The sequence below is a fragment of the Equus quagga genome, chromosome 8 (genome assembly GCF_021613505.1).
Source record: "Equus quagga isolate Etosha38 chromosome 8, UCLA_HA_Equagga_1.0, whole genome shotgun sequence".
Classification (NCBI taxonomy): domain Eukaryota; kingdom Metazoa; phylum Chordata; class Mammalia; order Perissodactyla; family Equidae; genus Equus; species Equus quagga.
This window is the reverse complement of record NC_060274.1, coordinates 87,993,441-88,010,259: the sequence shown is the minus strand read 5'-3', so window position 1 is coordinate 88,010,259 and position 16,819 is coordinate 87,993,441. Positions and strand designations below refer to the sequence as shown.

Here is a 16,819-nt window from a genome sequence, read left to right as displayed (position 1 = left end):
AGAGCTAGAGCTTGAAGAAAACTTGAGCCCCAGAGAAAATGTGGCTCCTTAGCATGGTACATAAGGTCTTATTTCCTGAAACTCTAGCAATACAGAGGACAGTACTTAATATTCTGTAATGTCCACATGGGCTGCCTCTAGAGTCAGATAACCCGAGTTTGAGTCCAGCTCCACCAATTATTAGCTGTGAGCTTGGGCTCAAGTTTCCTTATCTGCAAGATGGTATATTGTTGTGAGAATTAAATAAAGTAATATACAGAACCTAGATGCAGCAGGTGATAAATACTCCATCACATTATTATTTTATAATTATTTTCTAAGTCTTATACTACACGTTGTATTAATATTAACTGCTTGCTGTTTCCCACACACAGGGTAATGGTGCATGCTTCCTTACTTTTGCTTAAATTATTACCTCCCCCAAAAAAACTTTCACTTTTCTTCCCTTGGTCTAGTAAACATTTGCTGGCTGCCTCCTAGTCATCCACTCCCCTCTCCTCCCATCTTTGGCCATGAGATTTCAATGAGACTGACTTCATTCTAAGCTTGAGGGTAGACCCTGACTTACGTAAACCAATTAGTAGCCCAGTAGTCACACTGACTGGTTCAGGGATGGGTATAATTTACAGCTAATGAGAGAAACTAAATCCCCAGATTGAGCTGGAACTAAAGAAAATTTTACTCTTCTGCCTGGGGAGAAATATGTAAGGATGATAAGGTCTGGAGTCACAGAAGCCATTTGGCTTTCACAAGGGCACAGTTAAGTGAGGGCCATGGAAGACACTGTTTGAGCCAGTGCATCAAGCCTCACTTGGAGCCAAACCTACCTGTGAACTTTGCAGGTAATAAATTCCCATAAATATTGAAACCACTTTGAGTTGGGTCTCTGCTCCTGAATCAAGTGGATCATCCCATTTGTCCTCTGAGAGACATCAAAGGCTGAGGCTCAGGTCTTCCCAGAAGTCTTCTCTTTCCCCTTCAATCACCCTCCATCTGTGATCCCACAGATCCCCATCTTTACCTCCATCTTACAACTAATTGCCGATTGAAATGATCTATTTTTGTGTCCCTCCTTCACCCTAGACTAACCTAAAGGTAGGAACCGTATCTCACTTATCTTTGTAAATCCAACAACTATAAAATGCCTGGCACAAAGGAGATACACTAATAAATGTCTGTTGAGCTGAAGTAAACTGGGCAAAATTTATTCATCTGCAGCTCAGATTAACTGAGATTGTATTCTATGTGTTTCACATATTGCACTTGAAGTACGTGAAAAGTGCTTTATTTATTACAATCTTGGCTGCTGACATTTAGAAAAATGTAGGGATCAATCCAAAACATTACTCAAAAATAAATAAATAAATCCTTCAAATCACTGTCTTGGAAGGCACTTCAGAATACATACCAAAGGCTCCCCTTACAGATAATGGGAAAAGAAAAAACAGTCCAGAGAAGCCATGAAAGTTTTGTATTTCTGACAGAACAGAGCCAAAGGAAGCCTTCATAAAAGCGATGGGATTTCAGGAGCTATTTAAATGACCTAGCCATGAACCATACTCAAAGAGTCCTTATCACATGCTCAGTATTATATGAGGAGCTGTAAGAAATATAGAACAACAGCAATAATAACTACTACTCCCATTTACTGAGCACCTGTTACATTCCAGCCTTTATGCTAAACATTTATCCAGCATATTAGCTTTAAAGTGGACAATAGTCTAAAAAGTGGACAATAGTCCCATTTTACACATGAGAAGACTGAAACCCACAGAGCTTAAATAATCTGTCTAACGCCAAAGAGTTAGAAAATGACAAAGCTAGTACTCAAACTAGAATCCTTCTGGCTCCATTATACCACACGTGTTCCTTGAGGGGCTCCATTATACTACACTGGATCCATTTTTAAAAATAACATCAGTTAACACATAAAATCTAAAGGATGTGAAACAGACTACGTACGACAGAAAATCAAATTGCTTCATTATAGTGAACTTCCTGGGAAAGGTTTCATGATAGAGGTAGGATGTATCTTAGACCAAGAAGGATAGGTAGAATGAATAGGGGTCAACGGTAAAAGTAGTGGAAATTTCTAGAAGAGAAAGGGAACATATCAGAAAAAGATGCAGAGGCAGTTAGTCTTGATCCAGTGCAGTGGATCCAGTTTTACCAACAGGGCATGAAACACAAAAGCAACAGATTGAAAAGATGACAATATCTTAATGATGCTTCCTCAAAAATTATGCCTAAACTGTACAGAGAAAAATAAAACATCTTTTAAAGTTGAAATAATTAGGAAGGTTGGAGAATTCACCAGAATTTAAAATCTGGATGTTTATCCCATTGATCTTAACTATGATGAGAGAAAACTAACCATTGTAATTTGAAATATTATTTGTGAGATCTGGGAACAAACTGACAAAGGACCTACCAAAGCCATTTTGAAAGGACTTTGGAAATAAGAATTTTTCATTTTCAAAAGCAAAGAAAAATGTTGGTGACTGTGGGGATAAAGGGGGTGGAGGCAGGAAAGTTCCATTATGGCAGCCTCATGATATGAATATTTATTAAATAGTGCATCTCATTTCCTGGTGTTAAAACATCATGTAGTCAAAGCTTCAACATGATGCATAAACTAGTAATCAATTACAAGTTGAACTGACTGCTAGATTAATAGTTTTCTCTACTAAATTACCGACTATTCACTAAAATGGTGTGTAGCAGTGTGTGTCTGTGTGTATGTGTGTGTGTGTGTGTGTGTCCCCATGCCCAGAGGTCTTTCTACCATGCATTTTCCATCATTCATTATTATACCAATAAGGGCCCCATGGAGGGCAGTCCTAAATACCTTTTCCTCCATTTCTCTGCTGTCTTTTTCTTCCTGTGGAATCTATGCAGCAGAGTAAGTGGAGTGGCATACATGAAAGAAGACTACCATTACTCAGCATGCTACATGTTTTCTGAATCTCTCTATGCTCATATTTCTTTTACACATTGAGTAAAAATATAAGTGAAGAAATGCAAACGTGACCTGTGGCCAAGCATATATTGCAGTTCAGCATGCAGCTGTCAAAAATACTTGGTCTTTCTCCAAGTCTGAAAAACACATGAAAAACAGCTGTACAGGTAGTCAAAAAGGCAGACAGGAAACATCAAGAGACTGATACATAAGAATAGAAGAGTCCAAATGTCTGTGGAACTTCCGCTCCTTTTACCCATGCACGGAAAAAAATTTTGTTGTTGTTGTTACAGAAAAACTGAAACACTAACTCATTAATCTTTATTGCAAACCTAACTCAAAAATGATACATGTTTGCTATGAGCAAGGATATAAAAATGTTCAGAGTAGGATTTCAACAGATACTGCCTTAAAAAGAAGTGGTAGATGGATTTCTAGAGATTGAAAGATTGTAAATTTGCCATTAAATGTCATTTTTATACTTTTTCACTCCTATCATCATATAAATAAAACTACTACAATTGTTTTGAGATACATGCCACTATTTGGTTGTGCTTAGCAATTAATAATTGGAAATTAATTGAAGGAAAGAATAGCTAGCTTCTTTATTATTACTCTCTCCCTCAAATTCTTTATTTGAGCATTCTAAAAGGAATTCGTGCCAGATAATAATGCAACATTCAAACAGATTCTAAGTTTAAAACCTTAGTTATAAATAAATAAATAAAAATTAAAGCCCTAAGCAGACAGAGGAAATCAACAAATAGAATACATGTGTTGCACTAAATAGCTAATATTTAAAATATGTACCAGGGGAAGATTACACAAATTCTCAACTATTATTCAAGTGTTACCCCAATAAATAACTTCATGAGACTAATTATTTTAAGACTCAAGAAAATAAAAATTGGGTCTACATACTAACTCTTCCTATGAACTTGCCTTTTGACATTTTAATGTGTCTCATTTTAATAGGAACTTTAATAGCCTCACAAAGACCACTAGTGTGTGTTCTGCCAAGCTATTTATCACATTTTTCCCCTAAACTGTGAACAAGGTTAATAACATATTATAAAGAAATTACAACCATTCATTAAATTAGCCTTATATGTGATAGATTCAATACGAATGCAACGTTCGAGTTTAAAAGAAGGCCCTAAACATTATATTATCACTTGCATCCATAAAATATTGAGTGAATTACTTTGTCAGATGTAATGATCATGAAAGGTTTGATAGCACTGTCCAGAACTCACATTCATTCAACAAATTCCACGAACATTCACTGTACACTTATTATGTGCTAGGAGAGATACAGTCGCTACCCTCAGAAAGTTCAGTAAATATAGCAGCTAAAAAGTTAAAACACTACAACAATGCAAGAACAGAGGCATTTTAAAATAATTTAAAAGGCTATGGGAGCATGATTAGCAGTGTCAGAAAGAAACAAGGAAAGCTTCAGAACAGCGATAACACTTGGGTCTTGCAGGTTGAGAAAGAGTTTGCCAGACAGTCAGAGGAGCAAAAGCAGAGGGCATACCATGCACAAAGACATGGATTATCAGAGAGCTATGTTTGGAGAGCAGTGAGGTCAATGGACACTGGGGGAGGGCGCTGGGTGAAGGGCGACACCGCCAATGAAGATAGCAGTCATGCTCATTAGAACTGATGGCAAAGCCACAACTTGAGACCAGATTTGCTGCAACCCTATTTTAGTCCTGAAATCTCTATCAGTTTCCTTACCTGTAAAGCCACGGTATGAGGAGAAGATCACAGGATGCTGCTGTAAGGATAAAACACAACAAAAATACATACTTCCTGGGTCCCGGTAAGCATTCAATAAATGGTAATTGCTATTACTAGATTACCCTGTTCCTTACAGATTAAATTACGTGGAAAACAATATTGAGGGGGAAAAATCCTTCAGAGCAAAAAGGATAAAATTTAATGTGAGAAGGAGCATACACACAATCAGAAATCAATCCCTTTTGCCAAAGGAAATGGTTTTTAAGACTTTAAGAACTAAGGAAAATCTCTCAAAACTTAGGGTCTGTGTGAACTGCTGGCTATTCAAGATGATTTTCTGCTTATTTTAGATTTACTTGCCTCAAAACAGCAATTTCCCTAACACGGTAACTGCTGAAATCTCCAAAGAAGCATACTGTGAGTGTGCCAGATAAACCCTATCTGGGAATGAGTGGTCTCTGCCTCCTCACCCTCCCCTCAACACAGACGTATCCACAGACTTCCCTTCCCTCTCTGTTACTGAGTTGTTTCACAGGATGATCCTGACGACATAAGACAAGACAGATGATGCCATACAGAAGAGCCCATTACTTATTAGCATTCTTTTCTTCTCTCTCATCCAAAAGAAAAGGGTGAGTATAATGTTGGGGGCATAATTTTTTTAAAAAATAACTAGTTTCAAAGTGAGGTAAACTTCTCAAGATGATAACCAGTCATGATAAGAAGCCCAGAGAACTCTCCCCATAAAAAATATTAAAAAATAGAAAAATTTTAAAACACCTCTTCCTTTTGTACAAATATTCCTCATTTGCAATATGATCAGTCCCATAAAGCAATAACTTTTTTACATATCATTAACTCTCTTAATCCTAGAATCATCAGTGTATCAAAAGAAAGAACAAGAAAAAACTACAGTCTACACTAAACTCACCATAATCAATTAAATTTGGTTGTGAGAAAACTAACTAAAGCCAGGAAATTCTCAGTTCAACTTCATCTAAACCTCATACAATTTTAAAAGGCAAATCAAAATGAATTAGGGATAATGACAGTGATGACTTTAAACTTCCTTCAATGTCAGTTCTTATTGCAAAGTTTGATGTGCTGTTTACCACTGTTTGGTCTATTAAATATCCTTGGATTCTTCCAGAAGCAGCAGTTAAAATAACATATCTTTAATAAAAGTCATAAGAACAAATATACCAAAGTAATCATCTTACTCTACAGATGCAATTGTGTTATCAACCCACTCGAAAACTTCAAAAGTACTCCAGTGTCTCCAGAAATAAGTACAAATTAACAAGCAGGATACCCAAAGAACGCTTCAATGTGTCTGCTAAACAAACTTTGACTACTCTCTCTCATCCAGTCCCAAACACCAAATACTTCAGGTAACATAAGCCTGCCCTAAACGCCCCTATGCATTTGTTAATCTAATTCAATTCACCTCAGGTGCCATTCTCCCACGTTAACCTTGTGAAATCCTTCTACACATTCTCAATCCCCAGGATCCAACTCCATCACTTCAAAGCCTTCTCCAATTCCCTCTAGGCATAAATAACCCAATCTCCCCCTATTCTTTCCTAGTACATTCTACATCACTCCCTATTAACACTGACAATATTTTTCCTGGTGAAACAGCTAAATTTGGCATCTCTCTCTCCCTTCCCCAACTTCCATAAATGAAGCATAAAATCCTTGAAGATAAGTTTATTTTTTTTTCAATGTCTGGTTCACAGCATCGAGTATGGTCCCTTATATGTTAGTGCTCCAAAAATATCTGTTCAAATCAACCTAACCCTCGTGAAAGTAAAAAACCAGACCAAACTGTAGTACTAAGTACCAAGATGCCAATGATCATCAAGAAGACCAAGATAATTGGCAATATCACCATATTTACATGAAAACCCCTTGAGATCTGGCATTATGCTTTATTCACTACACCTTCCCAACCCCAACAGTCCCTAGTATATAGTCACACATTGTTTAATGATAAGAATACATTCTGAGAAATGTATCGTTATGGTGATTTCGTCGTTGTGCAAACATCATAGAGTGTACTTACACAAACCTAGATGGTATAGCCTACTACACACCTAGGCCATATGGTACTAATCTATGGGACCACCATTATATATTCTGTCCATCATGGACTGAAATGTCGTTATGCAGTGCATGAGTGTAGTAGAGCTCAATAAATATTTACTGGATGTATGAATATCATCAAAGTAAAAATGGTATGATAAAGGTCCTGAAATAATTAGTTTTAATATGTGACACTTAAGAAATTGGAATTCTAAACCACTTTAGGGCTTGGTACTACGTCAAAAGACAAAGTACTCATTGTATGCCCAACATTTGATAGACTAAGAAATATTAAGAAGAGAGGGAAAAGGTTAAGAATAAATCTGCTCTTAACAAAGATAAAGCCTAATGGAAAGACACAGGAAAATGTGGAGTCGGAGAGGACCACAAAAGCAAAATATATAAATGACTGTGAAAATCACTCAACCATAAAGAATAAATTGTGGAAGCCCAAAGAGGACACCAAAGGAGTAGAATGATCTTTAGATCCATCAGTGTTTCATAAAACTCTAACTTCAAAAACATACACAGATTAAACCTTAAAGCTTTAGTAATTATTTGAGACCTGGGTACAAAGTCTTTTTTCTGGGCAATATAAAACAAGGCATTACTGCCAGCAGGAAAAGTACCCCCAAAAAGGTACTGACTAGGATACTCTCTGGTGGTTCCCTGTTCCCAGAGCAGAATGGTATATCATAAAAGAACAAATTGAGCAAATATGGGGAAAGTATCAAATGTATATTAAAGAATTAACCTGTAGTGGAAAGAGCAACGATATTGAATCAGAAAGACAAGATGATAAGGTTTTGCATCCTGGCTCTGACACATCCTAGATATGTGACTGGCTACTTTGTTTAATTTCATTCAGCCTGTTTCTTCAAATGCAAAATAAACCTTATCACAACTTCTGTACCCTCTTAGGTTGCTGTGAAGATTAAAGAAGGCAACATATGTAAACTACCCAGTTTAGTACCTGGAACATGGAAGGAATGCATGCCGATCTTAACCCCAAATTTAGCACACACAAAAAAGATAATCAAACCAACTTCCCCGAGTAGCCACACTTATCTATTTTCCAGATGTCAGACAATTTAGTCGTTAAGTCTCACTCCTTAAGTATAAAAGGGTAGAAAACATCTGAGCGGAAAGTTAGGACAAAAGGTGACAAGGAAGTTGGAAACAGTTCTGTTCGGAAATTCCAGTCTTTAAAGTAGCTGAAGTATTTGCTAAAGCAGTGATTCTCAGGCTCTTGAATTTCAGTGATCTATAAAATTTCAGAAACTATTGAGGAATACCATAAAGTTGTCAACCTTGTGAACTGCCCAAACACGAGATTTTTTTAACAAAACATAGAGACTATCATCACCAACATTTTCTACAAAGACAACATAAAACAAATAAGTAGGAAGTAGAAAATGTTAGCACAAGTACAGTCCTTTAACTGAAGAAATTTTAGCTTTATGAAAAATTCAAGGATATTAGCTTTTTTTTTTCATTAGCTTAAGGCCATTCAAAACTTTAACAGGGGAGAGCATTTGGGAACCACTATATTGTTCCAGGATTAACCCTTTTAAAGAACTCTCCACACCAGCACTTAAGAATTATTATTATAAAGAACTCAGAAAACAAGCACAAAAAGCTTTCCCTTTATAGGAACAAAGGAAAAACTAGTTCCAAAACCTACCCAAGCCTAGGTGAGGAAACAAGTATTTTCCATATGTTGGCTCTTTACAAACTCTCCAGTGTCAGACTTAGGAATGGAAAAGTAAGGCAAAGGCTCCCTCTGCTGACAACTAGACAAAGAACCCAATCCTATCAAAAGGCAGTGGACTTTATAATTCTTCCCAGTACTGACTGGATATTACACGGGCTTTCACTATTCTCTTTCAAAGACTAGTGGTACTTTATGCCCTAAAACACTGGAATATCGCTGGATCTGATATGAATATGAAAAACCTGTATAACTAGGTAACACTCCTTGCATATTTCAATAATTCTTTCTAAACTAGCTTCCAAATTTCTTGGTTTCTGCTCTATGCTCTAAAGGTTTAAACTCTATAGCACTAAACTGAGCTATAATGTCACAAAAATAGGAAATTAAACAAAGAAGGCTAAAGAATTGAGGAGGGTTTCAGGAGGTTATGCAAAACAAAGGTAGCAATCTATGAATGCATTGGCAACCTTCTCTCATAGAAGTCCCATGAAATTAACAGAAGCAAATTAAAAACTTTAAAATTAACAATAAAAGCAGTTTACAAGTGCTGGCCCATACATATTAGCACATCCAAATCTAGCAACTATTCTGTAATTTGAGAAGGTCAAGAACTATTATTCTCATTTGACTGTGGAGAGACCTAAGGCTCAAGAAAGTTCAACGATTTGTTAAGGATACACAGAGGGTACGTAGCAGGACCCGATCTCAGCCCTACATGTTTCTAATCTCCAATCTGTTTCTCTAACTGAAAACTATGCATAAAGTAGGTACCCTACTGACAAGATCTCTAAATCCCTTTCTAATTTCAAACTCAACATGGCCTACTATCACAACTCACTTTGTAAGCTTATAAGTAACATCAGATTTAAATATAAAATGTGAACTATTTCACTTTCGCAGACAAAACTTGGTATAGCTGCTTGCTGAATTCTTTGCTATTTCTTTATTTCTTCTTGTCCTACTTCCAAAAGAATTGCTTGCAAAGATAAGTAAAATTAAACAAATTATAAAATAATTAGATAAGGATGAGCAGATAAAACCCTGATTCTCTCACTAAAATTACTGAATAAAATGTTTGTTAAGGGGCTGGCCCAGTGGTGCAGGGATTAAGTTCACACACTCAGCTTTGGTGGCCTGGGGTTCACCGGTTTGGATCTTGGGTGAACACCTATGCACCGCTTATCAAGCCATGCTGTGGTAGGTGTCCCATGTATAAAGGAGAGGAAGATAGGCATGGATGTTAGCTCAGGGCCAGTCCTCCCCAGCAAAAAGAGGAAAATTGACGGTGCATGTTAGCTTAGGGCAAATCTTCCTCAAAAAAAAAAAAAATAGTTTGTTAAAAACAGCATTTTTAAGTATATCAATATGCCGCCAAAAAAAAAAGTAAATAAAATTCAGAAGCCAAACACTAAGTGAAAGTGGGAACCCATAAAGATAAACAGAGCCCCTGGGGCATTTTCCTAAACCAGATAACCTTCAGCTTCAGTTTTCACAGTCTCAGATGACATGTGGTAAAGAAAAAAACCTTGAAGCCCACTCAATGTGAGGAATCCAACTGATCCTACACATCGTCTCCCTCCCCACCAGTATAAAGCTAAAACCACAATGGGTTCCACCCTCAGTGTAAGGAGAATTTAGAACAGCAATCCCTCTCAAGCCCAAGAGGAAGCAAAATAAAATGCACATCTCAAAACTTGGAACCAGATAAAGGAAAAAAAATCTCTCCTAAGAATTCATAAACCCCAAGCTGATCTTAATGTGGGTTTGCAGACCAAATTCACTCTATTGGCTTGTTCAAGAAGCCTCAATCTGTGAATTTAGTATAAAGTTATCCTGGGTAAGTAGCACCAAGCACCTGAAAAAAGAAAACTCAAATCTTTAAAGGAACACACCAGTCATTCCCATCGATAAAGTTCCAAAGACTAGGACCTCAGAGGCAAAATCACAATGTACAAGGAACCAAATACAATATGAGCAAGATGCAGCAAAAATAATAGAGAGTAGAATCAGAACTGCAAAGACTTCATATACAGAAATTATCAACAGAGAACATAAAAATACTACATTTTAAGTTTAAAGAAATAAAAACAGGTATTAAAAATCATAAAAATACAATCAAGAGACTTTATCAATGACCAAGCAGATTTTTAAAGCACCAAATAAACTTTGAGAAATAAAAAATATAATAATTAGATGTAATAAAGTTAACAAAACCCGAAGAGCAGTTTCGTTGGAAATAGAAGTGATTTAGAAAACAGGAAAAAAAATCTAAAGAAATCATCTAGCATGCATTAGTAAGAAACGTAGAGATAAAAAATATAAGTGAAGTTAAGAGACATGAACAATAGGGTAAGACGGTCAAACATACCTAATTCGATTTTAGCTAGGAGATAATATGGAAGAGACAATGTTCAAAGAAATAACGGCTGAGGATTTTCCAGAACTGTTGAAAGGCACCAATCCTAAGATACCGTTTAAGCCAAATAAAATCCAAGTAGGATAAGTAAAAATAAATACTTCTTCAGATAGCTGATAGAGAAACTGCAAAACACCGAAGACAATCTCCTAAAAGCCACAGAGAGAAAAGACAGATTAACTAGCAAAAGAATAACGGCTAGACTGAAAGCTGACTTCTTAACACCAGTGGAAGCCAGAACAAAGCAGAATATTATCTTTCGTGTGGTAGGAAAAATAACTGTCAATGTTGCATTGTATACACAGCCTTCCACCTACTCCCCCCGCCAAAAAATTGTACCACAATAAAACAAAGATCCCATTCACAATAACAACTGAAGCCAAGAGGCTGCTAATACACTGACTCTTAACTCAGCTTTCAGATCTTAACTTCTTTAGGAAGGCCAAATTAAGTATGATCAAACTAGCAATACACCCCTCAAATATACCCTCATTATCATGGCATCTTTTCCTTCATAGCACTTGTGACTTTACAAATTTCTATGATTATCTACTTAATGTTTATCTCCTTCTCCAAACTCAACGAGGCCACAGACCTCTATATTTGGTTCACTATTGTATCCACAGTGTCTACCAGGGTGCCAGGCACATAAATGGTAGGAAGGAAAGGAAGGAGGGAGAGACGGAGGGAAGAAAGGAAACAGGCAGGGGACATCTAATCAAGAAATAAACAATGAAAATGGATAAAAAGTAAAATTTTTCTAAAAGACATAGAAGGACAGCTAAATAAATAGTAAGACAGGTATTGTATTCCTGGATAGGAAGAATCAGTATCACAAACATGTCAGCTATGCACTAAAATAATCTAGAGATATAATGCAATGCCAAATAAAATTCTAACATGCTTTTTTCATGGAACTAAATAAACTATTTCTTTAACTTGATGAGGAAGTAAAAAAGAGCAAGAATAGCCTATAAACTTTTAAGAACAAGAATGAAGAACGATTAGTCCTCCCACACATCAAAACATACTGTAGGTTAATTTTTTTAATATGGTATTGGCATTCTTTATAGATACACTATTTATAGACAAATCAAGAAAAAGGAAGGGTCTAAGAGCAAATTAATGACTATATGGAAATTTAGCATATGAGAAAAGTAGCATTTCAAATTATAAAAAAGAATATTCATAAACGGTGCTTGGACAACAGGGTATACATTTGGGAAAAAATTAAATTAGAGCCCTCCTGCATACCATATCTAAAATTAAGTTCCAGAAAATATGAAACTATTTTGGAATCATAGTATAGGAAAGGTCTTCATAAGAATGATCAGATCATAACAAAGATCAGAAGCCATAACAAAAAAGATTAAAACATTTAACATCATAAAAAATTAAAATATTTGGGGGCTGGCCCCGTGGCCGAGTGGTTAAGTTCGCGCGCTCCGCTGCAGGCAGCCCAGTGTTTCGTTAGTTCGAATCCTGGGCGTGGACATGGCACTGCTCATCAGACCACGCTGAGGCAGCGTCCCACATGCCACAACTAGAAGAACTCACAACGAAGAATACACAACTATGTACCGGGGGCTTTGGGGAGAAAAAGGAAAAAATAAAAAAAATCTTTAAAAAAAAAAATTAAAATATTTGTACAACTAAGTAAATGAACAAAGATAAATTTAAAAAGTTAAAAACCCATCATTCACAGGTTGTGTGTCCTTGGCAAACTGCTTAATCTTGCCAATCCTAAATTTCCTCATGCCAAAAATGAGAATAATGAGCTACTTTACAAGGTTGCTTTGAGAATTAAACGAGAATGTTTAGGTTAAATCCTTAGCATGGTCTTAGGTGGTAGCACCTAGCAAGTGCTCAATAAACTTTTTTTTTTTTAAAGATTGGCACCTGAGCTGACAACTGTTGCCAATCTTCTTTTTTTTTTCCCTTCTCCCCAAAGTCCCCCAGTACATAGTTGTATATTGTAGTTGTGGTCCTTCTGGTAGTGCTATGTGGGATGCCACCTCAGCATGGCCTGATGAGCAGTGCCATGTCCATGCCCAGCATCCGAACCAGTGAAACCCTGGGCCGCGGAAGCAGAGTGCGCAAATTCAACCACTCGGCCATGGGGCCAGCCCCTAAATATTTTGTACTATTATTTTAAAGTATGAAAATATAACAACATGTCACTTTTGCCCACTAAATAGAGATTTTGAGCTTTTTAAAAAATGATTGGGCCGGCCCCGAGGCCAAGTGGTTAGTTTGCACACTCCGCTTTGGCGGCCCTGGGTTTCACCGGTTTGGATCCTGGGCATGGACATGGCACTGCTTGTCAGGCCATGCTGAGGCGGCGTCCCACAAACCACAACCGGGAGGACCTACAACTAGAATATACAGCTATGTACTGGGGGGCTTTGGGGAAAAGAAGAAGAAAAAAAGACTGGCAACAGATGTTAGCTAAAGTGCCAATCTTAAAAAAAAGAAAATAATAGCTGGTGTTGGCACAGACACCCCACACAGCTGAGAAAAGAGTAAATTGGGCCCATCTCTGGGACCTAAGACAATTTATAATGTGTATCAAAAATTTTTTATCCCAATTATCCAGTCCTAGGATTTTGTCCTAAAGAAATATCAGAGACAAACACTCACAGAGATTCAAATACTGGTAATTTATGACGAGTATATTTTTATTTTCTTATTTTAATTTCAGCTTTACTGAAGTATAACAAACATATAAAATTGTATGATATTTAAAGCGTACACTGTGGTGATTTGATATACGCATCTATTGTTTAAGGATTCCCCCATCTAGTTAATTAACACTTCCATTAACTCACTTTTTTTGTGTGTGAGAACATTTAAGTTCTACAATCTTAGCAAACTTCAATTATACAACACAGCGTTATCAACTATAGTCACCATATTTTACATTAGATTCTCAGGCCTTACTCATCTCATAGCTGAAAGTCTGCATCCTTTTACCAATCTCTCCCTATTTCCCCTGCCCCTCAACTCCTGGCAACCACTCTTCTACTCTCTCTTTCCATGAGCTTGACTTTTTTTTAGATTCCACATAAGTGATACCAAGCAGTATTTGTCTTTCTTTGTCTGGCTTATTTCACTTAGTATAATGCCCTCGAGGTCCATCCATGTCATCATAAATGGCACAATTTCCTTCTTTTTCATGGCTGAATAATATTCCATTGTCTGTATCTACACATCTTCTTTATCCACCCATCCGTTGACAAACACATGGGTTTTTCCATAGCTTGGCTATTGTGAATAATGTTGCAATGAACTTGGGAGTGAGATCTCTCTTCAAATTCATGTTTTCCTTTCCTTTGGATATATACCCAGAAGTGGGATTGCTGGATCATATGATAGCTCTATTTTCAATTTTTTGAGAAACCTCCATATGTTTTTTCCACAGTGGCTGCACCAATTTACATTCTCATCAACAGTGCACAAGGGTTCCCTTTTCTCCACATCCTTGCCAACGCTTGTTATCTGTTGTCTTTTTATGATAGCCATTCTAACATGTGTGTGAGATGATATCTCATTGTGATTTTGATTTGCATTTTCCTAATGGTTAGTGATGTTGAGCACTTTTTCATCTGTATGTCTTCTTTGAAAAAATGTCTATTCAGTTCCTCTGCCCATTTTTTAATCGGATGATTTGGGGGTTTTTCTATTGAGTTGTATGAGTTCTTTATATATTTTGAATATTAACCTCTTATTAGATAAATGAGTTGCAAATATTTTCTCCCATTCCATAGGTTGCCTTTTCATTTTGTTGATGGTTTCCTTTGCTGTACATGATGTACAGTACATTTAGTTTGATGTAGTCCCACTTGATTTTTCTGGGTTTTTTCAGGGGGGAGGGTTGTATTTAGGCAGTGATTATTTATTTTTAAATTTGCAAGTAATTTCATGAATACATTTTAGGTATAATAATTGTAGTGATACAGTGAAAGAAAAGGTCCCCTCTTGGCCCCAGCTATTCCCACTTTTCCTTCCAAAGATTTTATCAAAAAATGTAATAGAAATAACAAATCTGGATGATCATCATTTTCCCAATAAGAAAAATGTGTGCTAGTTACTCTTTGCTATTCTTATTATGCTCATTTTTGGTCATCAGGCAACTTTGCTTTGAGCATAAAATTTCTAGTATTTCTATTTTCCTTTTTATTGTGGTGGTGCTAAAATATTCTCTCTTGTTTTCTTTCCAGTTTTATTAAGATATAATATTGGAATGTTGTTCGGAGAATAGATCCTAAGAGTTTTCATCACAAGGAAAAAAACATTTTTTATTTTTTTTTTTCTATCTATATGAGATGATGGAAGTAAACTTATTGTGGTAATCATTTCACAATATTTGTAAGTCAGATCATTTATACTGTACACCTTAAACTTATACAGTGTTCTATGCCACTTGTTTACTTTTGCTTTTGTTGCCTTTGCTTTTGGTGTCAAATTCAAAAAACCAAGACCAATGTTAAGAAGCTTACCCTCTATGTTTTCTTCTAGGAGTTTTATGGTTTCAGCTCTTACATTCAAGTCTTTAATACGCTTGCAGTTGACTTTTGAGTATAGTGTAAGATAGGGGTCCAGTTTCATTCTTTAGCATATGGTAATCCAGTTTTTCAAATACCATTTATTGAAGAGACTATCATTTCCCTATTGTATATTCTTGGCTCCTTTGTCATAAATTAATTTCTGGGCTCTCTATTCTGTTCCATTGATCTATGTGTCTGTTTTTATGCCAATACCATACTGTTTTCTAGCATAGTTTGACATCAGGAAGTGTGATACCTTCAGCTATGTTCTTTCTTAAGATTGTTTCGGCTACTTGGGGTCTTTTGTGGTTCCATATAAATTTTAGGATGACCAGAGTATTTTTAAAAGCAAAATATTAGAAACAATTCCATCAAAATGGGTATTTCCTAGAATTCTCTACAGTCATTTAGAATTATATAAGAGTAGAATATTTATTCATTTGGTAAATGATCACGATATTGTTAAGTGAGAAAAAGACCTTAAAATGGTAAATATAATATGAACCCAGTTTTATGGCATAAAAACTCCAAGTAAAAAGATGAAATAAATACACTAAAATAGTCATAATGATTAGTTAGCTCTCAATGGCAAGAGTAGAGATTATTTTATTTCCCTCTTCTTATAAACCTCATCCAAAGTTTTCTACAACGAACATCTTACTTAAATTTTTAAAAAATTGGGAGGTGGGCAGGAGTCCATCAAATTCCCCACCATTCCTGAAGCTCAGGCCTACCAACGACTGGCTCTGCCATGGGGCATGAAGATCAAAGTTTAGGCAAACACTAAAAATCAAATTTCCAAACATACAAGTTGAACCTTGGCAAGAAGGCAAATACGTTAGAAGACTTTTGGCAAAAATGATGACCTGAATTTTAAAATAGCTGATTTATACTCTTCTTTCCAGAAGTGAGTAGACAATAGGTATCTGGCCCTGAAAAGGCTATTCTTATTTCATGAAACAGAACAATGTCCTCTCTATATGAACTATCTCTTATTCTTAAGGATGAGGGAGGAGGGAAGGAAGATGAGGAGAGGACAGACAGAACATGCATTCACCTCATCAGAAGAAATTGACACAACTTCTAGAGAAGCCCTATTTCTACCCACTGTATCACGTCATTTGAACCATGAAAATGCCAGACTCCTACTGATCTTGATCTTCACCAGGATAAAAGTTTAAATAAGCATTAAATACTGAGTAGCCTACCTAGAAAGAGCTGATACATTTGGAATCTTTATCAATTTCTTTTCAGAGTCAAAAGTCAACAAAAGTCAGAAAAAAGTTATAACAATGCTATTTCTTTAGAAGATGATAAAGACCTTAAGGGTCACCAAGAGTAGAATAACAGCA

At 36.3% G+C, this 16,819-nt stretch overlaps 1 protein-coding gene across 8 annotated transcripts in view; it reads right to left on the bottom strand.

The window, feature by feature from the left end:
• The window catches only part of BBS9 (Bardet-Biedl syndrome 9), a 421,646-nt gene that overhangs the window by 328,360 nt on the left and 76,467 nt on the right, over positions 1–16,819 (bottom strand). The window contains exon 1 of one of the 8 annotated variants that reach the window (XM_046670732.1): positions 10,873–11,129. The exons of the other annotated variants lie outside the window; for them this stretch is intronic. The gene's annotated coding sequence lies outside the window, so the exon portion shown is untranslated. Of the gene's footprint in view, positions 1–10,872; positions 11,130–16,819 lie in introns of those variants that run through there. 8 annotated transcript variants of the gene reach the window in all.